This window comes from Lutra lutra, chromosome 10 (genome assembly GCF_902655055.1).
Source record: "Lutra lutra chromosome 10, mLutLut1.2, whole genome shotgun sequence".
Lineage (NCBI taxonomy): Eukaryota > Metazoa > Chordata > Mammalia > Carnivora > Mustelidae > Lutra > Lutra lutra.
In genome coordinates, this window is record NC_062287.1 from 79,741,719 (window position 1) to 79,764,313 (window position 22,595).

The following is a 22,595-nucleotide window of genomic DNA, read 5'->3' on the forward strand; positions in this document are numbered from 1 at the left end:
TTAAAATCACATTGCTAATTCTTGGTAGATTTGCTAATAGCCAGTGGCTAATTTGACTAATAAGTACTTAGTGTATGTGTGTGGGAAGAGGGCAAAATCTAAAGTTACTAGGGGCAGTTCCCAATGTAAGTGTTTACCTCGTATTGGGTATTCAAAAAATGTTAGTTTTTCCTTCCCCTCATAGACGCTGTATAGGTTTTTACTCTTCCTGTGGGGAAAAATAATCTACAAAGTGAAAAAAAGATGAGAAGAATTTAATTGTAAAAATGTTATTTGCTTTATGTTATCACCTGCATCATCAACAAAGTTCTGATGCTTGAAATAATCCATTTGTGGAATTCTCCTTCATCACATTTGGATGATGTCACAATACTGCCTAGATCTTTTCTGAATTTGTCACCAGTTCTGTTCTTGGGATTATTTTCTTGAAGGTTCTGTTAAGGAAAATAGAAAGGAAGTATGTCTTCTTATCGATAAAGATATTATAAATGTATGTGTGTTCATTCATTAGTTCTTTACCTTTACATGTTACTATATTTGCTGACAAAACCCAATAACCAAACATGAATGAAAAACCATTGGGAAGACACTGACTCTCAGGATATTGGCGGCCAAGTCTGCACATATTCTTTATAGGTCAGTCTATCAGATGATGAAGGGAGAGTGTGATCACCCTCTGTTCATGCCATACATCTGCGCTAATGATTGAGACCAAATGATTTTGGCACAAAAGTTTTTTTTAAGTTTTTATTTGAATTCCAGTTAGCATCCAGTTTAATATTAGTTTCAAGTATATAAGTTAGTGATTCAACACTTCTATGCAACACTCGGAATTCATCTCAAGGGCACTCCTTTATCCCCATCACCTGTTCTACTCATCTCCCCACCCACCTCCCTTCTGGTAACCATTTTGCTCTCTGTAGTTAAGAGTCTGTTTTTGGTTTGCCTTTTTCTCTCTCTCCACCCGCCCCATTCCCACTTGTTTTGTTTCTTAAATTCCGCATATGAGTGAAATTCTATGGTGTTTGTCTTTCTTGAGTTTTGAGACAAGTCCTAGCATGGGTAAGTACTACTTCTGCAACTTCAAGCAAATCATTTACCGTCTCTGATGATCAGTTTGTCAATTAAATGTGCAGTTACATTATATCGGTACTTTTCAAATTTAGGAACACGAATGTGTGTATTAAAAATTCAGATTCTATATTCCTTTCTGAGATACTTGGAGAAAAGCTGACGAACCTGCATTTAAATATACTTTAGTAGACCTCACACTAAATTACATCAGCTATCTAAAGGGTTTCCTCAAACAGCAATTTCTAAAGGTGTTCTTTTTTTCATTTTCTTCTAAGTGCTGTATTTGAAAGTGGCATTTTTGCATTCTAAGCCTCAATGGCATATTTAATAAGTAGGATCAAACATGGACTCCTCCTGGTGACTATGTTTCATCTCTCATGGCCTTTGCTGATAAACCTTTGAATGCAACTTTTAATACAGAATTCTTGTAAGAATTCCACAGGAGTCCCATTTTATCTTTTTTGATAGAATTTTCACAGAAAATCACAAGATTCTTAGAAAACTTTGTTGGTGTAGTTAGTGTTTTACATGAATTAGACAGAGAAAGAAAGATTTGGGGGTCTATGTGGCCCTATTGATCATACTGGCAAAGATTAGGTATATGACCAATTGTTAACTTTTAGGTGGTACTTTTTTGCAGGAGATGAAACATTAAGCCAGCCCATAGTAAAATGCCTGTGTTCGCGTGTGTTTGTGTGTGTGTGTGTGTGTGTGTGTGAGAGAGAGAGAGAGAGAGAGATTGTGTATTGGGGTAGGGAATTAGTATTGGTGGATTGGTGGCAGGCGTGTGTGTGGCTGACATATGTCAATGTCTTGAGTTGTTACATTCATACAAAATATACTTACTCTTTCCCTTCAAGTTTATGATTGAATACAAAAATGACTTATGTATGTTTTATAGAAATCAAAACTTGGCTTAATTTTCTTATATATTAGAAAATAGAAGATTAACTCACTTCTTTTATTAAACTGATTCATTTCCATAGAACTATACATACACTATATATATATATCCACATATAATTCATATATATATATATGAATTAGAAAAAAGCTTATATGAACTTATATGAGTCCAACATCTAACACTGTACGTTGATCAGGAAAAACAAAGCAGACATTTCTCTAATTGAGTGTTCCAAGTTGTTCTCTGAATATATAACAAACTTGTCTACCCCTATGCCTTGGTTAATTTGTTCTATTTTATACACCCGGCTTTGCCCTCTGAAAATCACATTCTTTAAGACCTAATTCAAATGACACCTTTTTTTCTTCTACTACTGTTGCTGTCCCCACTTGGAGCTAATGTCTGTTATCCTTCTGCATCTATGCTATTGGAATATACTCTATTGATGACAGAATGTTCCTTCATATTTAGTATCAAATGAATATTTTCACTCAAACTCCATGACCTGTGAATGCTAACTTCCTAAGCTTCTCTTGACTCTGTCTACTTTTCTCTTGTCCCACAGCTACAGTCATAGCTGAAGGCCACCATATGTTCTCCCGTGGCTAACTGAAGCAGCCTATTCTTTTGTTGCCATGACTTTCCTTGTATCCAACTCACATACATTCTGCATGCTGTGAAGACAAATTAGCCTGTGTCACTCTGCAGCTTGAAAGCTTTCAGTGGCTCCCTATCCCCTTAAAATGAAGAATAAACTCCTCAACAAGCCATGCCAGGCCATGCAAGAGCTGATACCTGCTTTCCTCCCCATCCCTCCCCATTCTGTATCACTTTTTGCTCTGTTCACCAGTAATACCAAACTTTTCCCTCACGTCCCGATGTTTTTACATGATATTATTGCTCTCTAGAAAGTTCTGTGCTCCCATTTTATCTAATTCATATTTATTCTTCAAGTACAGCTTAGAAATCTCTTCCTCTGGAAGGTCTTACTTGCTCCCCACTCCCACTCCAAGTTTTGGTAAGAAGCCCCTCCTACATGCGGCAGGGGCTTTGGGCACTTCCCCTACCACGGCATGTCTCACATCCTAGCAAGTATAAGTTCTTGTACACATCGTGGCTCCCGTTTGCCTAACTCAGCATTTCTTCCTAGATCTGACACTATATATGGCACATAGTTCAACAAACGTGGAAATGCTGAAATGGCATGTACTTGGTAATGGAATGTTTTCTTGGAAAATAAAAGAAAGGAGATGCTTTTGGCCTGGAGTCAGCTAACAAAGCATTGAAGAATGCATGTGTAATTATTTATTCACCCACAGTTTGTAACACTGGACCTCAACTCCCCATATCAACCGTCTATTGTTTAATGACCTGACATTTGAGGGACAACAATTATATGAGTTCATACCAGTACATGCCGTTTGCCTTGTATGTATATTGTGAATTTAAGTACTGAGATATTTGTAATGAAATAACATGATATCTCTTATTTTCATCGAGATAGAAATTACCATGAAAGCAATGAATATCATCTATTTTTCCCACAGCAGATTATTCCCCTTTAATTGTCTTGTCTCTGTTTGTGCCTTTGCAGGAGTACTAAATTGTGTGAGAAGGATAGCAATTTAAGTGATGTGTTGTTCTCCTTTTGCTTCTAGCAAAATGATGTAGTAAAAGGGATGATCTGATACCCTTAGAGACAAGGCAGCCATATGGCTGATGGTTAATGTGGTTGAGTAATTAAATGACTGTGTCTCAGTGATAGGGATCAATACCATAGTAATTTTCTTTATGGCTGTAAACCTTCTGATGCAGGTTCTTTTTCTTGATCCTGTTACTCAATATTATGATTATACGAGGAATATATCATTGATTCCTCCAATGAACTGTAAAGAAAAAAATGCTTTTGACATTTATAAATGTACATGAAGGTAAGCGTTAATATTGAGTATTCAGGTAACTGCTCTATCTTCTGTGTATTCCATACTTAGAGGGCATACTTATTGAGTGCCTATTATGTGCCGTGCATTGTGGTGGCCTCAGTGGTAGTCTCACAGTGTAGCTGTGAAAAGCCATATGTCCTGCTTTCTGGGGACTCACCGTATCACAGCTATTTAGATAAGAATCAAATGATTACAGGGAGATTTATTTAATTACAATGGAGTTACATGCCTATATGTGAGAAGGTCATAAGCAAGGAAACCTCATATAACTGAGAAAATATGTCTTAAGTAGCTGTAGATAATGTCCTTCTTTTATAATATCAAGAGCTGATGAAATGGGCCGACAAGAACACAGTGGAACTGAGCTCAGGTCAAGAGGTTATTCTGAATTGAATCCAGAGTCATCACCTTTGTGAGAATTGAAGGGAGATGATGTGGTTTGGCAATATCCCACAAGCCAGTTGTAGAAACCGGATCTTTAGTTGAGAGAAGAAAGGACTTAAAGGGGAAGTAAGAGATGTGTGCAAATATTTGAAGAGCTGACATATGGAAGAAAGACTGCATTTAATTTTCAGTTTTCTGAAAGGCAGAACAAGGACCAATGTTGGGAACCATAGGAAGGCAAATTTCTGCTCTACAAAAAGAAGGTCTTAACAGCTGGAACTGTCTGAATGTGGAGCAGGCTGCCCAGGGGGAGCCACCAACAGTTTTAAAGCCCTGAATGACAATCTGAGCAGAACTGCTGAGTTTGGTGTTAGAGCAGAAGCAGTAGAAATTTCCATTGTTTGGAGGATCAATGCTCCATGTATTAAGGATCCTGCTGGTTGTCAGAGAAGCTTTGTCTCTCTGTCCTGGGATCTGAGATTCCTGAATCTCCGACAGAGGGTTTGTCCAGTACTGGGATTAATCTATTGGCTTAAATTACAGTAATTTTCTAGAGTGGAAGAAGTAGAAAAGTCTTTTATCTTTAATGGAAATAGAGACATCCATTTGTAAAACTTGACACATGGAAAACAAGCTCAGCTTGATCTGAGGGCTGAAATGTTTCATTCTTTCATTCAGTCATCTGCTCGCTCTGCAAAATATGCAGAGGATGGTGTCCTGTGGCTTGGAAGATGTAAAGATAAATTAGTTGCTGATCTTGACTGCAAGTAGTTTATAGTCTAACAGAGAACAGTGATGTAACTAAATACCTGTAATCCAGAGAAGGAGACGTTATTTTATTTATTTTTTTTTTAAGATTTTATTTATTCATTTGACAGAGAGAAATCACAAGTAAGCAGAGAGGCAGGCAGAGAGAGAGGAGGAAGCAGGCTCCCTGCTGAACAGAAAGCCCGATGTGGGGCTCGAACCCAGGACCTGGGATCATGACCTGAGCCGAAGGCAGTGGCCTAACCCACTGAGCCACCCAGGCGCCCCAGGAGACGTTATTTTAATAAAATGTTTAAACTAGATTAGGGGCATCTGGGTGGCTCAATCGGTTAAGTGTTAGCTCTGGTCATGGTCCCGGAGTCTCAGGATCAAGCCTCAAATCAGGCTTCTAGCTCAGTGAGGCGTCTGCTTCTCTCTCTTCCCCTCGCTCTGCTCATGCTCTCTCACTCTCTCTCTCTAATAAATAAATAAAATCTTAATTAAAAAAATTTTTTGAAAAGACTAATTAGATTACCTAGAGTTGAGCATTTTGCTGGTGTGAGAAAAGCGTTTATCATTTACACTGTTCGCGATAATTACCGTAAGTTAAACCTATATTCCTTTTAGAGATATGCCAATCTGAGTGAATATTAGGTTGGATAGTAGTACACCTTATTTTAAAAAAAAAGTTATCACGGAGTTTCAAAAATAAATTGATCATGCTAATGCATTTTTGCATTTCACCAAGTACTGTCTTTTAATGATTCAAGTCAAAACACTCAGGGATATGTTCACAAACGTTAGCCAGTACGATCTCCGAATGACGTGCTAGCATGTTTGTATGCACTTAATGAATACTTCTCTACTCATCTCACTTCCTTCTTAGTGTCTTTGTTCATTTGCTCAAACCAAGAAAGCAACATCTGTTTTTTGCCTTTCTCATGTTCTTCATTATTTGTAACCTTACAAATTCTGTATTATGGGTACAATTAGTTTTATGAGTTTTAACACATTTGCATTTAAAGATTGAGTTTAGACTTGTCCTTCTTACTTCATAGAGTCTAAGATTAAATATTATAACCCTACATCTTCCATTATCCTTGTAACTTTTCAGGGTAGGACCACTGATGTGGACACTTAATGTGTGAGGTTGATCCTAAAAATTAAAGGAGTATTAATTGAAAAATTAATGGCATAAAATTGGAGTTATGTTCGTTAATTTTAATGTGACCTCCAACAACAAATACATACAGTTACATACTGATCATTCCTTAAATTAAGCACATTATAATTTTAAAATGTTAAATATTTATAGAGAGATAAGAAAGCTGTTGTGAAAATATCATAGGATTTGGAAAAGTACAAATCTGGATTTGAATACCAGTTCAGCTCTTTATATGACCTCAAGCAATTTAATAGGCCATCTGAGCCTATATTTTCAGCCACATGTTAGATGAGGATAGGAAACATTTTATTGGATCAGAAATACTGTACATAAATGTTTTAGCACCATGTCTGGCCTACAAAAAGCCCTTAACAAATGTAATCACTATAATAATAATGACTAAATTTAAACAAGAAAGTCAAATAAAATATTTGTTTGATAAATAACACATCAAAATCATAAAAATAATACATGAATATTAATCTCTATGCATATACGTTTTTAAGAAGTAAAATACTTAAACCCTTAAACTGGAGTATAGTGAAGGAATATTGCTCTTGATTTAATACTCTGAAAGTTGTTTTAGGATTTTTAGTCTGTGAAGGTATATTTTAAGGATCATGGCTGGCCTCTGCTGTAGTGCAAGCTAACATGGTGCTTCCAATGGTCCCATGAGCAAGCTCCTGTGGAGGAAATGAGCAAGAATCTTGATCCCTGACCTCAAAGGACTGAGTCCAATGGTAAAGATATAGCTTACTGACAAAAATTGTAATGTAAATAAAAACTACCATTATTAGTTAAGCAGAATAGCTGCTATTAAAATTCAAAAGAAAGACATTTTAAGGGCAGAATAAAGAAAGATTTGTGAGGGTATGGATATTTGTGGATGCATTATTGAGTATATTAAACTATAGGAATGTGACACAGCCACATTCCTCTTAGTCCCCTTTACTTTGAATTAAATACCTGCTCCCACTTAATTCCTTATTAATCTTTAAAGTCATAAATGGAGTCAGAAAAAGATCTCCATGTACTTCCGGGAATGAGTGTTCTAGACAATCACCATTTTTTTCCCCCAGAAGCCAGAGATCCTTTCTAAAAGGATTCACAAGGCACAGAATATTTTACATATGTGCCTTTCAGTGGGAATGGCGAGAATGCTCTTACTTCATCCTACAATCCCATAGCAGCCATGAGCTATATTTACTCAACAGTCCTGAGCCCTTCCTTGGCACTGAGTTGCCATGCTGCTCATTAAAGCAGAAGGAGGAAATGAAGGGAGCTTTGCCTGGCTTAATGACACACATTTTCAAATTGTCATCCTGGTATCTCTGAATGCCTTTCCCATAGGTACTTAAGAAATTACTTCATTTTTTTTTTTAACCAAAGATAATCATTAGATTGTCTGTATGATGAATTTTTTAAATCCCTAAATAAAAATATTTGGAGGCAAATATGCCATGCAGTTTTCGGAAAACTAAGTTCTGAATATGGCTTAAATACATTTCCCTGTAATTGTCTAATTTCTCTATTTCAGTATAATAACTCTCTCATGCTTGTTAGAAAAATCTTACTATTCTAACCTATATATAAAAATATCATAAATTTCAGTCTGATTTAATATGCCAGAGAACCAGTTTAATTTTTTATTTGGAATACATTTAATTATGAAACAAACTCCTTACTTTAGGAGGGGTGTTGTACTTAACCCCCAAAGCACTAATGTCATAAACTATACTTATGAACTGTTTTCATTGATTTTATTTTATTTTTTTTAAAGATTTTTATTTATTTGACAGACATTTCACAAGTAGGCAGAGAGGCAGGCAGAGAGAGAGGAGGAGGAGGCAGGCTCCCCGCTGAGCAGAGAGCCAGATGCGAGGCTCGATCCCAGGACCCCGGGATCATGACCTGAGCCGAAGGCAGAGGCCTTAACCACTGAGCCACTCAGGCGCCCCTCATTGATTTTATTTTTGAGTTGTCTTTTTTTTTTTCCCCAAAAACAGAACAAAGGGATTGGATTGGTGGAGAGAATTTACACACAAGGGATCCTGCCCAAGTCTATAAAAATATGCCACTGAGTTTATAGTCTTCTTGCATCTATTGGCAGCTCCACAGTGACAGATTTAAGAAATTGAAAAGAGGTTAAATAAAGTACAGATGAGAATAAGTAGAATAAAATTTGAACTAAATAAAGGCCTTGAGATTTCTCTTAGAAACAGAACGCAAAATTTAACTACTGAAAACCATAGCATGTTATAATTTTGGAATTGGAATTGTCCAGATTGTAGAAGTTAATCCAAATACAATATAGGAACAAAACAGTGATTTGGGGTTTTTGTTTTGTTTAATAACATGCAGTATTCTTCCTCAGAATTGTCTTTGGTTTGGTCAATTTATTTGTCTGGATTAGGAGAAAATTGCTTAGGATTTAGGAGTGACTATGTTTTCTTTATCTATCCTAAAACCACATCTCCATCTCCAGTACACAGGATTGGCTTTTGAAGAAGTGGCCATAGGTACTCAGGCAGAGCCAGACTGTTGTGTGTGCGTCAGTTTGAGAGTGCATGTGAGAAACTTTAAGTCCTGTATAACCTTAGGCCTACCTAGAATTTCTTTAGAAGCTCCTGAATATTCCTAGATCTGCTCTACCACCATTGTACCAATTGGCATATGGAAAGAATGCCGTGTGGCAGACCTGATTAGGAATTTCAGAGGACGGTATTCCCTTTGAATCAGAGTCCCATCTAAACTTATTCATTTAAATAACAGTGTGTACACAGAAATTCTTGTCAAGCCTAGCAGAAGATGCTACATTCAGTTTCAGTGCTATACCCTCAACTGTGCTTGGAACCTATACTAATTCCCATGCCATCTGTTTGCCCACTGCTGCCTCTTTGACTGCAAAGGACTTGTAATCCAGTCCGTAAACTAAAAAGAATGTAACCACGGAAAATGGATATCTCAATGAGAAACTGTGCCTACAGTGTCTGCTAACAGATACAAAATAGCTGGTGGGCTCCTATCTTTCCCATCTGACTTTGCATTTCTTTCCCATGGTTTTCATTGCAAAATGTAGCACTTCTTCGTTCACCAGTCCGTCTTTCTTTTTTAAGGATTAGAAAAGTCCTAATCATTTTGTTGCTTTTCTGTGTGTCACTGTGGAGAGAAAAAACCTATCAAGGACCAGTGATTTCTTGAAAAACCAGTAAAATAAATCCAGGCACATGTTTTCTTTTATCTTTGAACTGGGCGCTAAATCTCTCCACAATGTCAATGACTTCGAAATTCTTTTCTATAATGTCAGTCTGTCAATTTAAATACGTCTGTATTATGCGGTGACAAGATCAGAACATTTATATTCAGAGAGCTTTGAAAGAGAATTAGAAGGCAATGAAGCTCCTTTGAAGTTTTTGACATTAGACTTTGACAGAACTAAGAGGTTTCTTCTTCTTTTTTTAACTGTTTTCAGCTTAGATGGAATGATTAAAGTGCTCAGCATCAATTTTCTATATATTTACAATGTTTTTTCTTATTAACATCCACTTTACCTAGCAAGTGGTGTTGCTCTAAATACTTTAGTTATATTCTTGATATATATGATAAAATCATTCAAACTCTATTCTCCTTCTCTGCCCTAAATAACATTTATTAAAACAGGTTTTTGTTTTCTCTTAGACTGTATTTGAATGTTGATATTTCTATTCAGTAGATGTGTTCCAATGCTGTGTAACTAGACTATCTATATCTATATCTATCTCTCTATCTATCTATCTATCTATAAGCACAGTATTTCTGGGGATTTGTAAGTATTTGCTGTGTTAAGGCAGAGATTTAGTGAAACCCAGGATGATTATTTTCAAATCTTAAAATAGATTCATGAGAAAGATATGCGGAAAAGACACAAACACATTCAGGAAAAACCAGTTGTTTTTATTTTTCTGACTAGGGCCTTGGCTCAGAATTCATAAAATTACTGGCTTTGCTAAACCTGGCTCTGTTTTAAGAGAGAAAATAACAGCAGACATAGTGGCATCCTAGGTGTCTTTCTTCTTCACCTATATCTAATTTGAAACTTAATGTTACATTCTTTCAAAGCCTTCATAAACACAAGGAAATCTTGAAGGAAAATGAAAATATTCCTAAAACGTAATCTCAACTGGTTAAACCACCATGCAAAAGCTTAGCTGCATAGGCCCTACCTATCCTGTTTTTGTTTCACTTTTACAAGTCCCAACACATGAGAGAGAGAAATGGACAAGACCAGGAGAGATTATACATTGCAGTACAATATAATCTTTTCTGTCAGTATACCCACTGTTTTGTTGTTGAGAGCAACAACAAAAGTGTCCATTTCCTAAAACCCTACCAAGACCTCTTTACCTTGGAAGTGGAGTATAGAAAGGGAGATGCTTCATGGCCCTGGAGCCCATCAATAATATTTCTTCTTGCACATATGAAAGATATTATGCTACAGTAAAAAGAACAGAGCTTGGGGATCCCATGGACTTGAATTCAATTCATAGATTTGGCAGTTATGGAGCTGAATATCTTTTATAAGTGTCTTTAATTAATCTTAGTTGTCTTATCTTAAATATGTATAATTAAAGCTTTCTTTCAGGATTATTTGAAAATTAAATATAATAACTGTCACATAGGAATGCAAGGCTGGTTCAACAATCAAAAATTCATCAGTATAATTTGCCAAACAGACTTGGCAGGAAAGCTACCTGATATATCAACAAGCACAGAAAATATAATTCGACATCTATGTTGTTAAAAACTTCAGCAACCTAGGAATAGAAAGAAATGTCCTCCATTTGATAGAGGGCATTTATAGAACACTTAATACATCTAACATTGTGCTTAACCATGAAAGACTACTTTCACTCTAAAATTGAGAATAAGCAAGATTGTCTACTTCACCTCTCCTACTTGATATTTGCATTGGAAGTACTAGAAAGTAAAATGAGAATAGAAAAAGAAAAATTATTCAGTTGGAAAATAAGAAATTAAACTACTCTTATTTGCAGACAATGTGCTTGTCTATGTAGAAAATTCCAAATAATCTGTAAAATTTTCCCTGGAACTACTAAGCAAGTTTGCAAGTTCACAGAATACAGTATCAATAAACAAAAATCAATTGCACTTCTATACATTAGCAATGCACAGTTGAAAACTGGAAAACTGAAGTTTAAAAAGATATTACCTTTTAAAAAAAGCTCCAACAAAATGACATCGTTAGCTTTAAGTCTAATAAAATATGTGCAGGATTTTTATGGAGAAAGTTATAAAAATATGATGAACTCAAAGAAAAAATCTCAAGAAGTCATCATACTGGCTTCATGGATTGGAAAACTTGTTATAGTTAGGATGTTGATACTTCCCAAAGTGATACAGAGATTTAATTCAATCTCAATTGTAATGTCACAATTATAGATAAGTCAATTATCATTTATAAATAAGCTGATTCCAAAGTGTATAAGGTAAGGTAAAATAACTCAAATAACCAAGGCAATTTAAAAAAAGAACAAAGTGGGAAGACTAGCACTGCCTGTTTTTAAGATACACTATGAGGCTAGAGTAGTTAAGACAAAATGGTGTGGGTGAAGGAATAGACACATACTTAAGAACAGAATAGAAAATCTAGAGAGCAACCTAATAAGTATGGACAACTGATTTTTGATTAAAGTGCAAAGACAATTGAATGGAGAATAGACAGTCCTTTAAGGAATAGTTGACTATTAGAGAGCCATATGCCAAAAATGATTATTGTTTTATACCTCATACTGTATATAAAAAATTAACTTAAAATATATAATGGACCTACATGTCAAATATGAAAGTATAAAAGCCTATAGTAAAATGTTCATAACCTGGAGTTAGGCAATGATTTTTTAGACATCGCACCAAAAACAGGGTTCATAAAATTTAACTTCATTGCAAATAAAAACTTTCCAAAGGACACTATTAAGGAAACAAAACAAGACAAAACAAAACCACAGACAGATATAAAATACTTGCATATCACATATCAAATGAAGGATTTATATCCAGAACGTAGAAAAGATTCTCAAAACTTAATAATAAGACAAAAATGCAGTTAAAAAAAAAAAAAGGACACTATCTGAACAGGCTTCACCAAAAATATATATATGGATGGCAAGAGCACAGGTAGGAATGCTCAATAACTTTAGTCATTAGGGAAGTGCAAACTAAATCTGCAGTGAGTTATCAACACAAACCTATTAGAATGTTTAATAACAACCCAAATCCTGTTGATGAACATACAGTGCAATAGGAACTCTCTCATACACTGTTTATGGTACAGCTACTTTGAAAAAATTTAACAGTTTCTGTTACTATTAATATACACTCATCATTTGACCCAAAAAGCATACTTCTATGTAATTATGAGAACTCAAAACCTTCATATGAATGTTGATAGTAGCATTATTCATAATCACAAACACTGAACACAACCCAAATATTCTTCTACAGATGAATAGAAAACAAATTGTAGGACATCCTCACATTTTCAGGGATAACCCATGTGCTTATTTTCTTTCTTTTCTTTATCTACTTTTTTAAAAATTTCCCTGGATAAAGTCAGCATTTCTAGTGTTAAGTTTTTTGAGTTTTGACACAAACAGGGATTCTTATAACAATTTCACTGACAGGATGCAGAAAAATTACAACACTTTAATCAATTCTCTAGTCCCACCCATTTGTGCTTAGTGTCCTCCATTACCCAACTACCCAAATATCCTTCTACAGATGAATAGATAACAAATTGTAGGACATCCTCACAATGAAGTTACTACTTAGTATTTAAAGGAACAAATTTTTGATGCTTATAAAAATGGATGATTCTCACATGCATTTTGTTAAGTGAAAGAACCTAATCTTAGAAGTTATACACAGTGTAGGGGTGCCTGGGTGGCTCAGTGGGTTAAAGCCTCTGCCTTCGGCTCAGGTCATGATCCCAGGGTCCTGGGATCGAGCCCCGCATCGGGTTCTCTTCTCCTCGGGGAGCCTGCTTCCCCCTCTTTCTGCCTGCTTCTCTGCCTACTTGTGATCTTTGTCTGTCAAATAAAATCTTTAAAAAAGAAAAAAAAAGAAGAAGTTATACAGTGTATGATTCTATTCATATGGCTCTCTGGAAATGGTGAAAAATAGAGGTAAAAAGAACAGATCATTGATTGTTGAAGCTGGGTAATGGAGGACACTAAGCACAAATGGGTGGGACTAGAGAATTGATTAAAGTGTTGTAATTTTCCTGTATCCTGTCAATGAAATTGTTGTAAGAATCCCTGTTTGTGTCAAAACTCAAAAAACTTAACACTAGAAATGTTGACTTTATCTATGGAAATTTTTTAAAAAGCAGATGAAGAAAAGAAAGAAAATAAGCACTTGGGTTATCCCTAAAAATACATATAGTTTTTATAATGAAAATAGAAAGTATTTGGAAAAAAGCAGCTTAGGTTTTATTGAACTCAAAACTCTGCAAAAGTAGTATAATCTTCCTGATGAATAAAAACCATGATTTTTAAAATATGATTTTTAAAAAATTGAAAGTCAAATGCTATTAAATTACAACTTAAATTCTGACTTTCTGTAAAATGAATATTACTGAGAAGAGTAGGTTTTAAATAATAGGTGAGAAATTAATTATTAGCCAACATAATAATTAAACATGATAATTAATACTAATAGTAATACTTACTGCTGTTATTATTTATCCCTTATCTTTTAAAAGGGACTTAAAAAAAAAACACCATAATACTAGTAGCTAAGATTTTCTCATCCTAAAGTCACTGAAAAAAATATCCAGAACCAATACTATTTTTCTGAGTTTTTTTCTAGTATAACTACATTTTCCCATTCTTAAGCTTTTAAAATGGCTTTCAATTATAAATTATCAAACTATGTTCAAAAGATGTGGGAATTGCCAGCCTTTGGCACAGTATGGTGAAACCCATCAGTAAAACAAAACAAAACAAAAAAACCAGCATCAGGTTTCAAGCAGTGGGAAGTTCTGTGGTTACAAATGTTTGTGGCAGGCTAAAAATATAGAACAGGTTGTGCCCTGATGCCGTGCTGGTTAGACTAGTCATGCTTGTGTTTGGGTTCAGAGACTACACATCAGTTGCTTCTAGTTGAGTTACTGGTTTCACCAATGACAATGTGTGGTTGGAACAGATTGGGTCAGATGTTTAGTCTTTCAAAATGCCATCATGGACCTGTGAGGTGTAGCGGGAGTCTTCAGATCTTCCCCTCTTCAAGGATAAGGTATAATCCAGGTCTTCTTACTGACTCCATGCACTTGTGGGGAAACCCAGATCCCATCTCTGAGCTCTTCAGAGAGAAACAGGCGGTATTGTTGCTGGCAGTAGTGTAAACATTGTAACCTTTGCAGCTTGTCGGAAGTAATAGAAAACCTCAAATTTTATATCCTAATCCAAACCCAAGATTTGTTTTCATTTGGAATTGCCTTCCATGAGGCAAGCAAGGAAGATCAGGAGTTTGGTTTTAACCCTGTACACACACACAAAATAATGGGGAAAATCTCAGCTACAGATATATCTTGTATTTCTGCTTTTGCTTGCCCCCCCCGTGCATTCTAAACAAAGGCCTTTTCATCACAGCACATTTCATAAATACCAGGAATCTCTATTACTCTCAGCTTCAATTGCTGTGAAAATCTATTTGAATCCTAAAAGAGAAGCAAGGAAATGAATAGCCATTGGGGGGGAGGAGTGGGACTTGGAATAGCTCCACTAATATGTGGATCATTATGCACAAAATGATAATGTCCATATTTATGACACGACCATATAAGCATTTAATTTAGAGAAAAATCTTACTTGTATTTCACACAACATTATAGGTTATAGGTTGTATGAATATTGAAGTTTCAGAACACTGTTTCATGAAGCATAGATGTCTCTTGACGCCCCCTTGACATTTTAATCTTTACTGGAGCAGCGAGTTTTATCTCTTTGTTCACTGCTGTGTCCCATTTTCTAGAAGGAATATCTAACATCTATGAGAATGGATAATTGTCACATGAAGATATTCATTGGTAAACTCATTAATGAATGGACCCTTCGGTCTTTCTTTTTGTAAATGTCTAATTTGCAGACACGGTGCCACATGCTGAAGGTGTGTCCATGAACAAGGCAAGCATGGTCTTTGCCCTCATGGAGTTCACTGTGCAGCTAGAGAGACTCTCTGTTAAATAGCAACCTCATAAATACATAAATGCAAATGTGAAATTCTATTAAAGCAAAGTATGTTTTGTCATTCTTTTTCTTGTTTTAGAGAGAGAGAGCGTGTGTGTGAGAGCATAAGTGGGGTGGAGTGCAGAGGGAAGGGGGAGGGAGAACCCCAAGCAGGCTCCCTGTCCAGTGTGGAGCCCTATGCAGGGCTCAATCTTACAACCCTGAGATCATGACCTGAGCCAAAATCAAGAGTCGAACCCTCAACCAACTGAGCCATCCAAGCGTCCCAAAGTATAAGTTTATAAGAGGACTTACAGTGAAGAAAATGAACCTGTTTGGGTGGGCTGATAGACTTGGAAATTAGACTCTAGACAAGATTACACACAGATAAAGATTAAAAATGAGGGCTCTCGGGGCGCCTGGGTGGCTAAGTGGGTTAAAGGCTCTGCCTTCGGCTCAGGCCATGATCCCAGGGTCCTGGGATCAAGCCCCGCATTGGGCTCTCTGTTCAGCAGAGGGCCTGCTTCCTCCTCTCTCTCTGCCTGCCTCTCTGCCTACTTGTGATCTGTCAAATAAATAAATAAAAATATAAAAAAAAGTACAGTCAAGTCAGTAGTTACCTTTTCCATGATTCCTTATAAACATTTTAGAATACTTATAATTTATGACCAAAAAAAAAATGCTTAAATTTTTTCTCTAATGGTAAAAGTTCATAATATTGCTCTCTGTCCCCAAAAGTTATGCTGAAAGCTCCCCCTACACCTGTATGTGGGTAGTGGATACTCTTCGTTCATCCCTCCAGACCACCCTGCACCATTTTTCACCTTGTCCTTGTGCCCAGGAAGCAGACACCTATGGACTACAACCACAACCAAGAGCTTGCAAGACCTCTAGCTACTATTTAGATTTGACCAGTTGGGAAGTATCAGCAGCAGATTAGAAACTGACAAAGTTTCTCATCCAAGAGAAGAGAGTAACCTCACCCAAGAGAGGTTGGGGTGTTTAATTTTCCTGGCTCCCTCCATGCCCTTCTGTGGTTTTACAGTGGCTGCATTCTGCTAGGTCAGCATAGACGTTCTGTCGGATTCCCTTTCCTCCAGCTATAATTATCTCCAGGTTCTTACGTCTGCTTCCTGTTCCTGCTCAGCAGGCCTGTGGGTGATAAAGGCTTCTGGCCCTTGTTCGTTGTAAGGAATTTCATCAACATTTATTGGTTTCTCTTAGTTCTGCTCACCCCTTTGTAAATTTATATATATATATATATATATATATATATATATATATATATATATATTACTGTGAGTTAGCCATCCCTATTCTATGAGGACTCTGATACAAGAGACCTACATTTACTTCCCTGTTCCAAGTGAGAGTAAAACTGAAAAATGAGTGAAGAACAAACTATTATAAATAAAGATGTTTCTGAGTAAACAAAGAAGTTATATTTTATAGCAAAGAGTGGAGGCCTTGATGTCAGATGGACCTGGTCTGTTCCAGGCTCCAGAACTTCCTACTTGTGCAACTAGAGACAAGTTACTGTTGTCCTTTGCATCTCAGGATTCTCACGTGTAAAGTGGAGATGAAAATTCATAACAGGACTAGTATGAGAAGTACTGATAACATATAGTATGCTCCTGGCACTTTGTAGGCAATCAGTAAATGGTGTTTTTTATTACTAGCAATAACCTCCACCAAAAAGGGCACACTCATGCAACAAATCAGAAATGTTCCTTTGAAGACAACAAAGCTACAGTGGTTTTGATAAGGAAGAGAAGAAGAAAATTCTGAGTGTGTTTATGTTTTTTTTTTTTCCCCAATGCTTACTATTTAGATAAATATGCTTTGGTTTTATCTACTATTAGAGGAAAGTGTATTTGGATTTTATAAAATAAAATGACATCCTGAGACCATTACCCATTCTCGGGCCATCGATTCTAAAATATTTCTGAGAACGGTGTAAGTTTTACTAAACTACAGAATTCATCTTGAGATTATAGTAAGAGTCAATTACATTTGTTATGGACAAAACTTACTATGGACATAATGTAAAATCCATTAGGTCATAATATCATATTATTTTGCTACAGATCTTCCAAAAATTCTTCTAACAATTTACTTGATAGAATTTTCTGAGTTAATTCTATAAAAAATATTTTTTTTCATATGAGACTTTAAGATGAGTTAGTTTTTCTTGAAGAGAAATTTTACTGAAAGAGTAGATCTTTTGAAAATCTGTGTTTTGTGCTAAGAAAACCAACCATTTTGGTGCAATTTGTTGGCTCTGTAGGTTGAGTGTTCGTTCAACCCTTGGTTTTGGCTCAGATTGTGATCTCATGGGTTGTGATATGAAGCCCTGCATTGGGCTTTACGCTCAGAGGGGAGTCTGCTTGAAGATTCTCTTCCTCTGCCCCTCTCCCTAGACCACCCCCCACTCTCCCTCTCTACAATAAATAAATATATCTTTAAAAAGAAAGAAAATCATCTTTTTTTCTCTCTCTCTCCAATTGTCTCTTTGAAGTTTCCTAAGGATTGTTTTTCCAACTAAAATTCTACAACAACTCAAAGCCCATTGAGTTTAAATGGTATCTGAATGGGGCACCTGGGTGGCTCAGTGGGTTAAAGCCTCTGCCTTCGGCTCAGGTCATGATTGCAGGGTTCTGGTATCGAGCCCCGCATCCGGATCTCTGCTAAGCAGGGAGCCTGCTTCCTCCTCTCTCTTTCTGCCTGCTTCTCTGCCTACTTGTGATCTCTGTCTGTCAAATAAATAAATAAAATCTTTAAAAAAATGGTATCTGAATGGCAACTTTTCCTCTTTTGGTGTCAGATGTCTTATGTGAATGCATTTCTAGAAGATATCTTATTTGCAGTTGTGACTCTGGGACCTTTGTTTATACACAAGTGAAATTGTCATTTCTTTTGATCCCTTTAAATATGTCTGCATTTATGAAGTGCTCTTAGAACAATTGGAAGTAATTGTCACTTGAGAAAAATCTATTCTAAATATAGGAAATGACACATATTCTGCAGGTTATAGATTTATCCTTGAACTAATGATCTGCATATGCCTACCAAAATTGACATGTTACTATGATCTCTTTTTTAGTTATTGGCTTTAAAGGAGTAGTTATCAAGTATTATTCAAGGGTATCAGGTAAGCCAACAAGGAAAAAAATGCAACTTTAGAATGTTAAAGAAATAAGCTCTTATACTATGGAGGTAGCTGGTGTTAATCATCCCGTGCACAGGACAGATACCGTTAGTTATGCCCAGCAGAATGGGAGAGAATTTTATGTGAAACTTTGAAAAGAAATTTTGTACTCTTTATTTTTTTTAAGATTTTATTTATTTATTTGAGAGACAGAGAGCTAGAGAGGGAGTGCACGAGCAGGGGGAGTAGCAGGCAAAGGGAGAAGCAGGCTCCTCACTGAGCAAGGAGCCCGATACAGGACTCTATCTGGGATTTAATCTGGGACCCAATCTGGGACTCGATCCCAGGATCCTGGGACCGTGACCCGAGCTGAAGGCAGATGCTTATCCAACTGAGCTACCCAGGTGCCCACTTTGTACTCTTTAGAACGTTAGGACATCAGACTTTCTGTTTAGATTGTGTAAGTTTCTAGCAAAGACGACCTGTATAAGAGCTTTGGAGACGGTTCAGCAAATGAGAGAGAACTGCTTTGAAGATGTATAGGAACAAAATGCAGAGCTTTGGGAAGGACATTTGTTTCATCGTCAACATTTCTTCCCCAATTTTCTCTAAGTGTTGCTTTGACAAATATTTTCAGCAGTTATGTTTTTCATGGAGAATTTTCTACCTTATGTGCATAATCCTTTGAAGAAAATGTGTTGAACCCAAGAATTATAAATAAAGACAGAGAAGTAGGAGTAGGAATATGCCAAAAAGAATCCACTCATACTACCTTCATAGACAGGACTTCACTGGCATTGCCACCTGGATTAGGAGTGTTTCTTGGGTGGTTTTATAATGTGCTGTGTGTATTTCATATTGTTTTTTTTAGAATAAAATCTGTTTTTATGTATCTCCTTCCCCTGTGAGTGAGCACCATGTTATGCTCAACACTGAGTCAAGGCCTGGCCCAGAGAAAGAACTCAAAAATTGTTTGAAATTATTACGTAAATGATTAAAAAAATAATGAATAAAAATCAGTCTTAAAAATAAAAATTGATACCTATGTTTTATAACTCAGTTACATACATTGTTAACTCACAGCAGATTAAATATTATTCATATCTATTCTTTTATAGATGCATATAAGAAATACAGTTTTATAGATAGTGTGGGTAGATATTTCCTATTAATATGTGCCAAGCAGCTCTTGTTCATTTTCCACCAAATTATATTCCACAGTTTGTTAAGATCATGGATATAGAATTACAGGTTCTGAGGTTTGCTTTAGCTCTGTGGTTTCTACATTCAGAGCTCTCTGCTGAAAATGTGTGTGGTATTTATACCAAGTGAAACCATGGCAATGAACCATGTAGGATTGGGGCTCATGGGGAGCCATAGAGCATTCTGAAAAGATCATGGGCTTTGGAATCCTATAGCTTATAACTTTAACATTCAGTTCTGCCAGTTGCTAGATATATGAACTTGAGGAAATAAATATCTAAACCTCTCCCAGTTTCCTTCCCATGTAGGGTAGGCATTGTTTAAAAATATTTTATGAATTTTGGCAAACACAATTATTCAAGGAAATAAAATAAGATATAAATCTGTGAGAAATAAAGGGCAAATAAATGCATATATAAATAAAACAATGCCTCAAAGAACAGTAGCTAATTTTTTCCCAACCTAGACTGCAGCAGTAATTCCTTTATGCCTCTTTGTCTTACTAGGCCACAGTTTTGGGGTTTTGTTTCAGCTCTGTAAATACATTGCAGTCTTCCTACCTCATGACTTTCATACATGTTGTATCTTTCCTTAAAAGCACTTCCCACAAACACACATGCACACACATTACCATAACACAAACATATGTAAGCATCTTTCTATAGAGTAGGTTCTTCATGGTTTGGTTTTTTTTTTTTTTTTTTTTTTTTTTTTCCGGCCTAATATGTCACTTCCTCAGAGAAAATGCCCCAACCACTTCTTAAAGGAAGTCTCATTATATAGAAGTACTTGTATTTTCACAGTATTTCAGACAATTTACATGTTTATACTTATTCTTTTTGTTTGTTTGTTTGTTTGGTCACTGTCTGAGTCTCAACTAAAATACAAATCCCTTGAGGCCAGGAATTACTGTCTTCCTTACTTACTACAGTGTCAGGAGAGTGCCTTCAGAGAGGACAGGCCGAGTGAATGTCTGTTGACTGACTAGGTGAATACTGGAATGAATCAAATGACAGAAAACATTGACAGCATTGGTGAGCATAATTAAGTGAGTCTCACCCCACACTGGTTTGTAAATTAGTATCTACCAATTCAGTAGTCATCTTTCACCCAAAGAAAAGTTGAAACTTTCACTTCTGTTTGAATATTGTAAGAAAGGGAAATTTAGAAGTTGCTCCTTTTTGAAGCTACATGTTGGTGTCAGTGGATTAAGGTGAATACAGTATTATTATAAAGTTCCCATCTAGCCATTTCTCTGGAGCCAAGGGTCATTTCTCTTTCAGTCAACATCTTTGTCATCAACGATCACTGTCTTCTATCTATGCAACTTCCCTGTCCTCCACTCCACCCCCAAATATTTATTCTGAGTAAAAGGCTTCTCTCCACCAGGGTCCAGAAACAGAAAACTGACCATTAAATATCCTACATAGATATTTCTTAAAAGAATGTATCAATCATATTAAGAAAGATTAATAGGCATAGAAATGTACTAGGACAGATTTGCCCTGTGTTATTTCTTGGATGTAGTGTAGAAAAAACTAGTTGGTCTTTAAGGGGAATTGTCTGGTATATTTGTGGTTTTCAGTATGCTTTCTGTGGACCTTGGGAAATTCCTCTTCAAGGAAGTATTTTCTTGTCAATACAAGGTCCCAGAAAGCTAAGCGACTGGGTATTATACTTCTAGTCAATTCACAGTTCTTCCTTGCGTCTATGTATACAGTGAGACTTAATATGAAAATACATAGGTTTATAAAACCAAAAGATAGAAGCCCCATTCCTATGTTTATCTGAATTTCTTCTTTTCTTTTTTTTTTAAAGATTTTATTTATTTATTTGACAGACAGAGATCACAGGTAAGCAAAGAGGCAGGCAAAGAGAGAGAGGAAGGGAAGCAGGCTCCCTCCTGAGCAGAGAGCCCAATGCAGGACTCGATCCCAGGACCCTGAGATCATGACCTGAGCCGAAGGCAGAGGCTTTACCCACTGAGCCACCCAGGTGCCCTGAATGTCTTCTTTTCAACCATATCTTGTTTCTATAGAACCTCTTTCAAAAATTATTTTGTTATTTCTTTTTTTAGTATTCCCATTTGTTCCAATGGGCAGTACACATTTGTACCTCTGCTTGTCTTTACTTGAATCTGTTCATTTGAAGAGCTATTTAGAAACTTTGAGTTAATTTATAAACTGACTATAAAATTGAGTAGTTAAAAAATTACTAATATGAGCAATCTGAGTGGATTTTGGTTAAATGTTTATATTCTAAATATAATAATTACTGAAAATGTACCTTTTCTCTGTCTTTACCCCTTGTCCATATCTATTATGACCCAGATTCTACTCTGTCTCAAAATTGAAATTAAAATGAGTAACTGCAAAGCAAAAGCTTCCTTAATTGAATGTTCTATGTACTAATGTGTTGGTACTATCCCTTTCACTTTTCAATCACTCCCTTAGAAATTTACCTTAATACAGAGAATCAGCATGTGGGCAGGTGAATAGGGCGGCTAGTGGAAACTTTGTCTATCTGCCATCTTTGAGTTTGGCCATCTCTATGCTCTTTCTGTATTTTAGTTTCTATTGGTATGGACTTTGCTAAATGTTCTTTACATTTCAGTGTCTGTGAGTTTGGGGGCAAAGAGATGGGGTTCAGGAGTTTTGAACTAATTTATAGATGCACCCTGATGTGGTGGTTTTAGCTTGGGATAGAAAATCTTATCTGCTTATTTATCTGTGTGATATAAATCATGTTACTTTTCCTCTCCAAGTCTCAGCTCCCCACAGCTAATAGAAATAACATGCCT

General features: G+C 36.2%; 1 protein-coding gene across 2 annotated transcripts in view; it reads left to right on the forward strand.

The window, feature by feature from the left end:
- The window catches only part of ANO3 (anoctamin 3), a 419,176-nt gene that overhangs the window by 212,543 nt on the left and 184,038 nt on the right, over positions 1-22,595 (forward strand). The gene's annotated exons all lie outside the window — the stretch shown is intronic.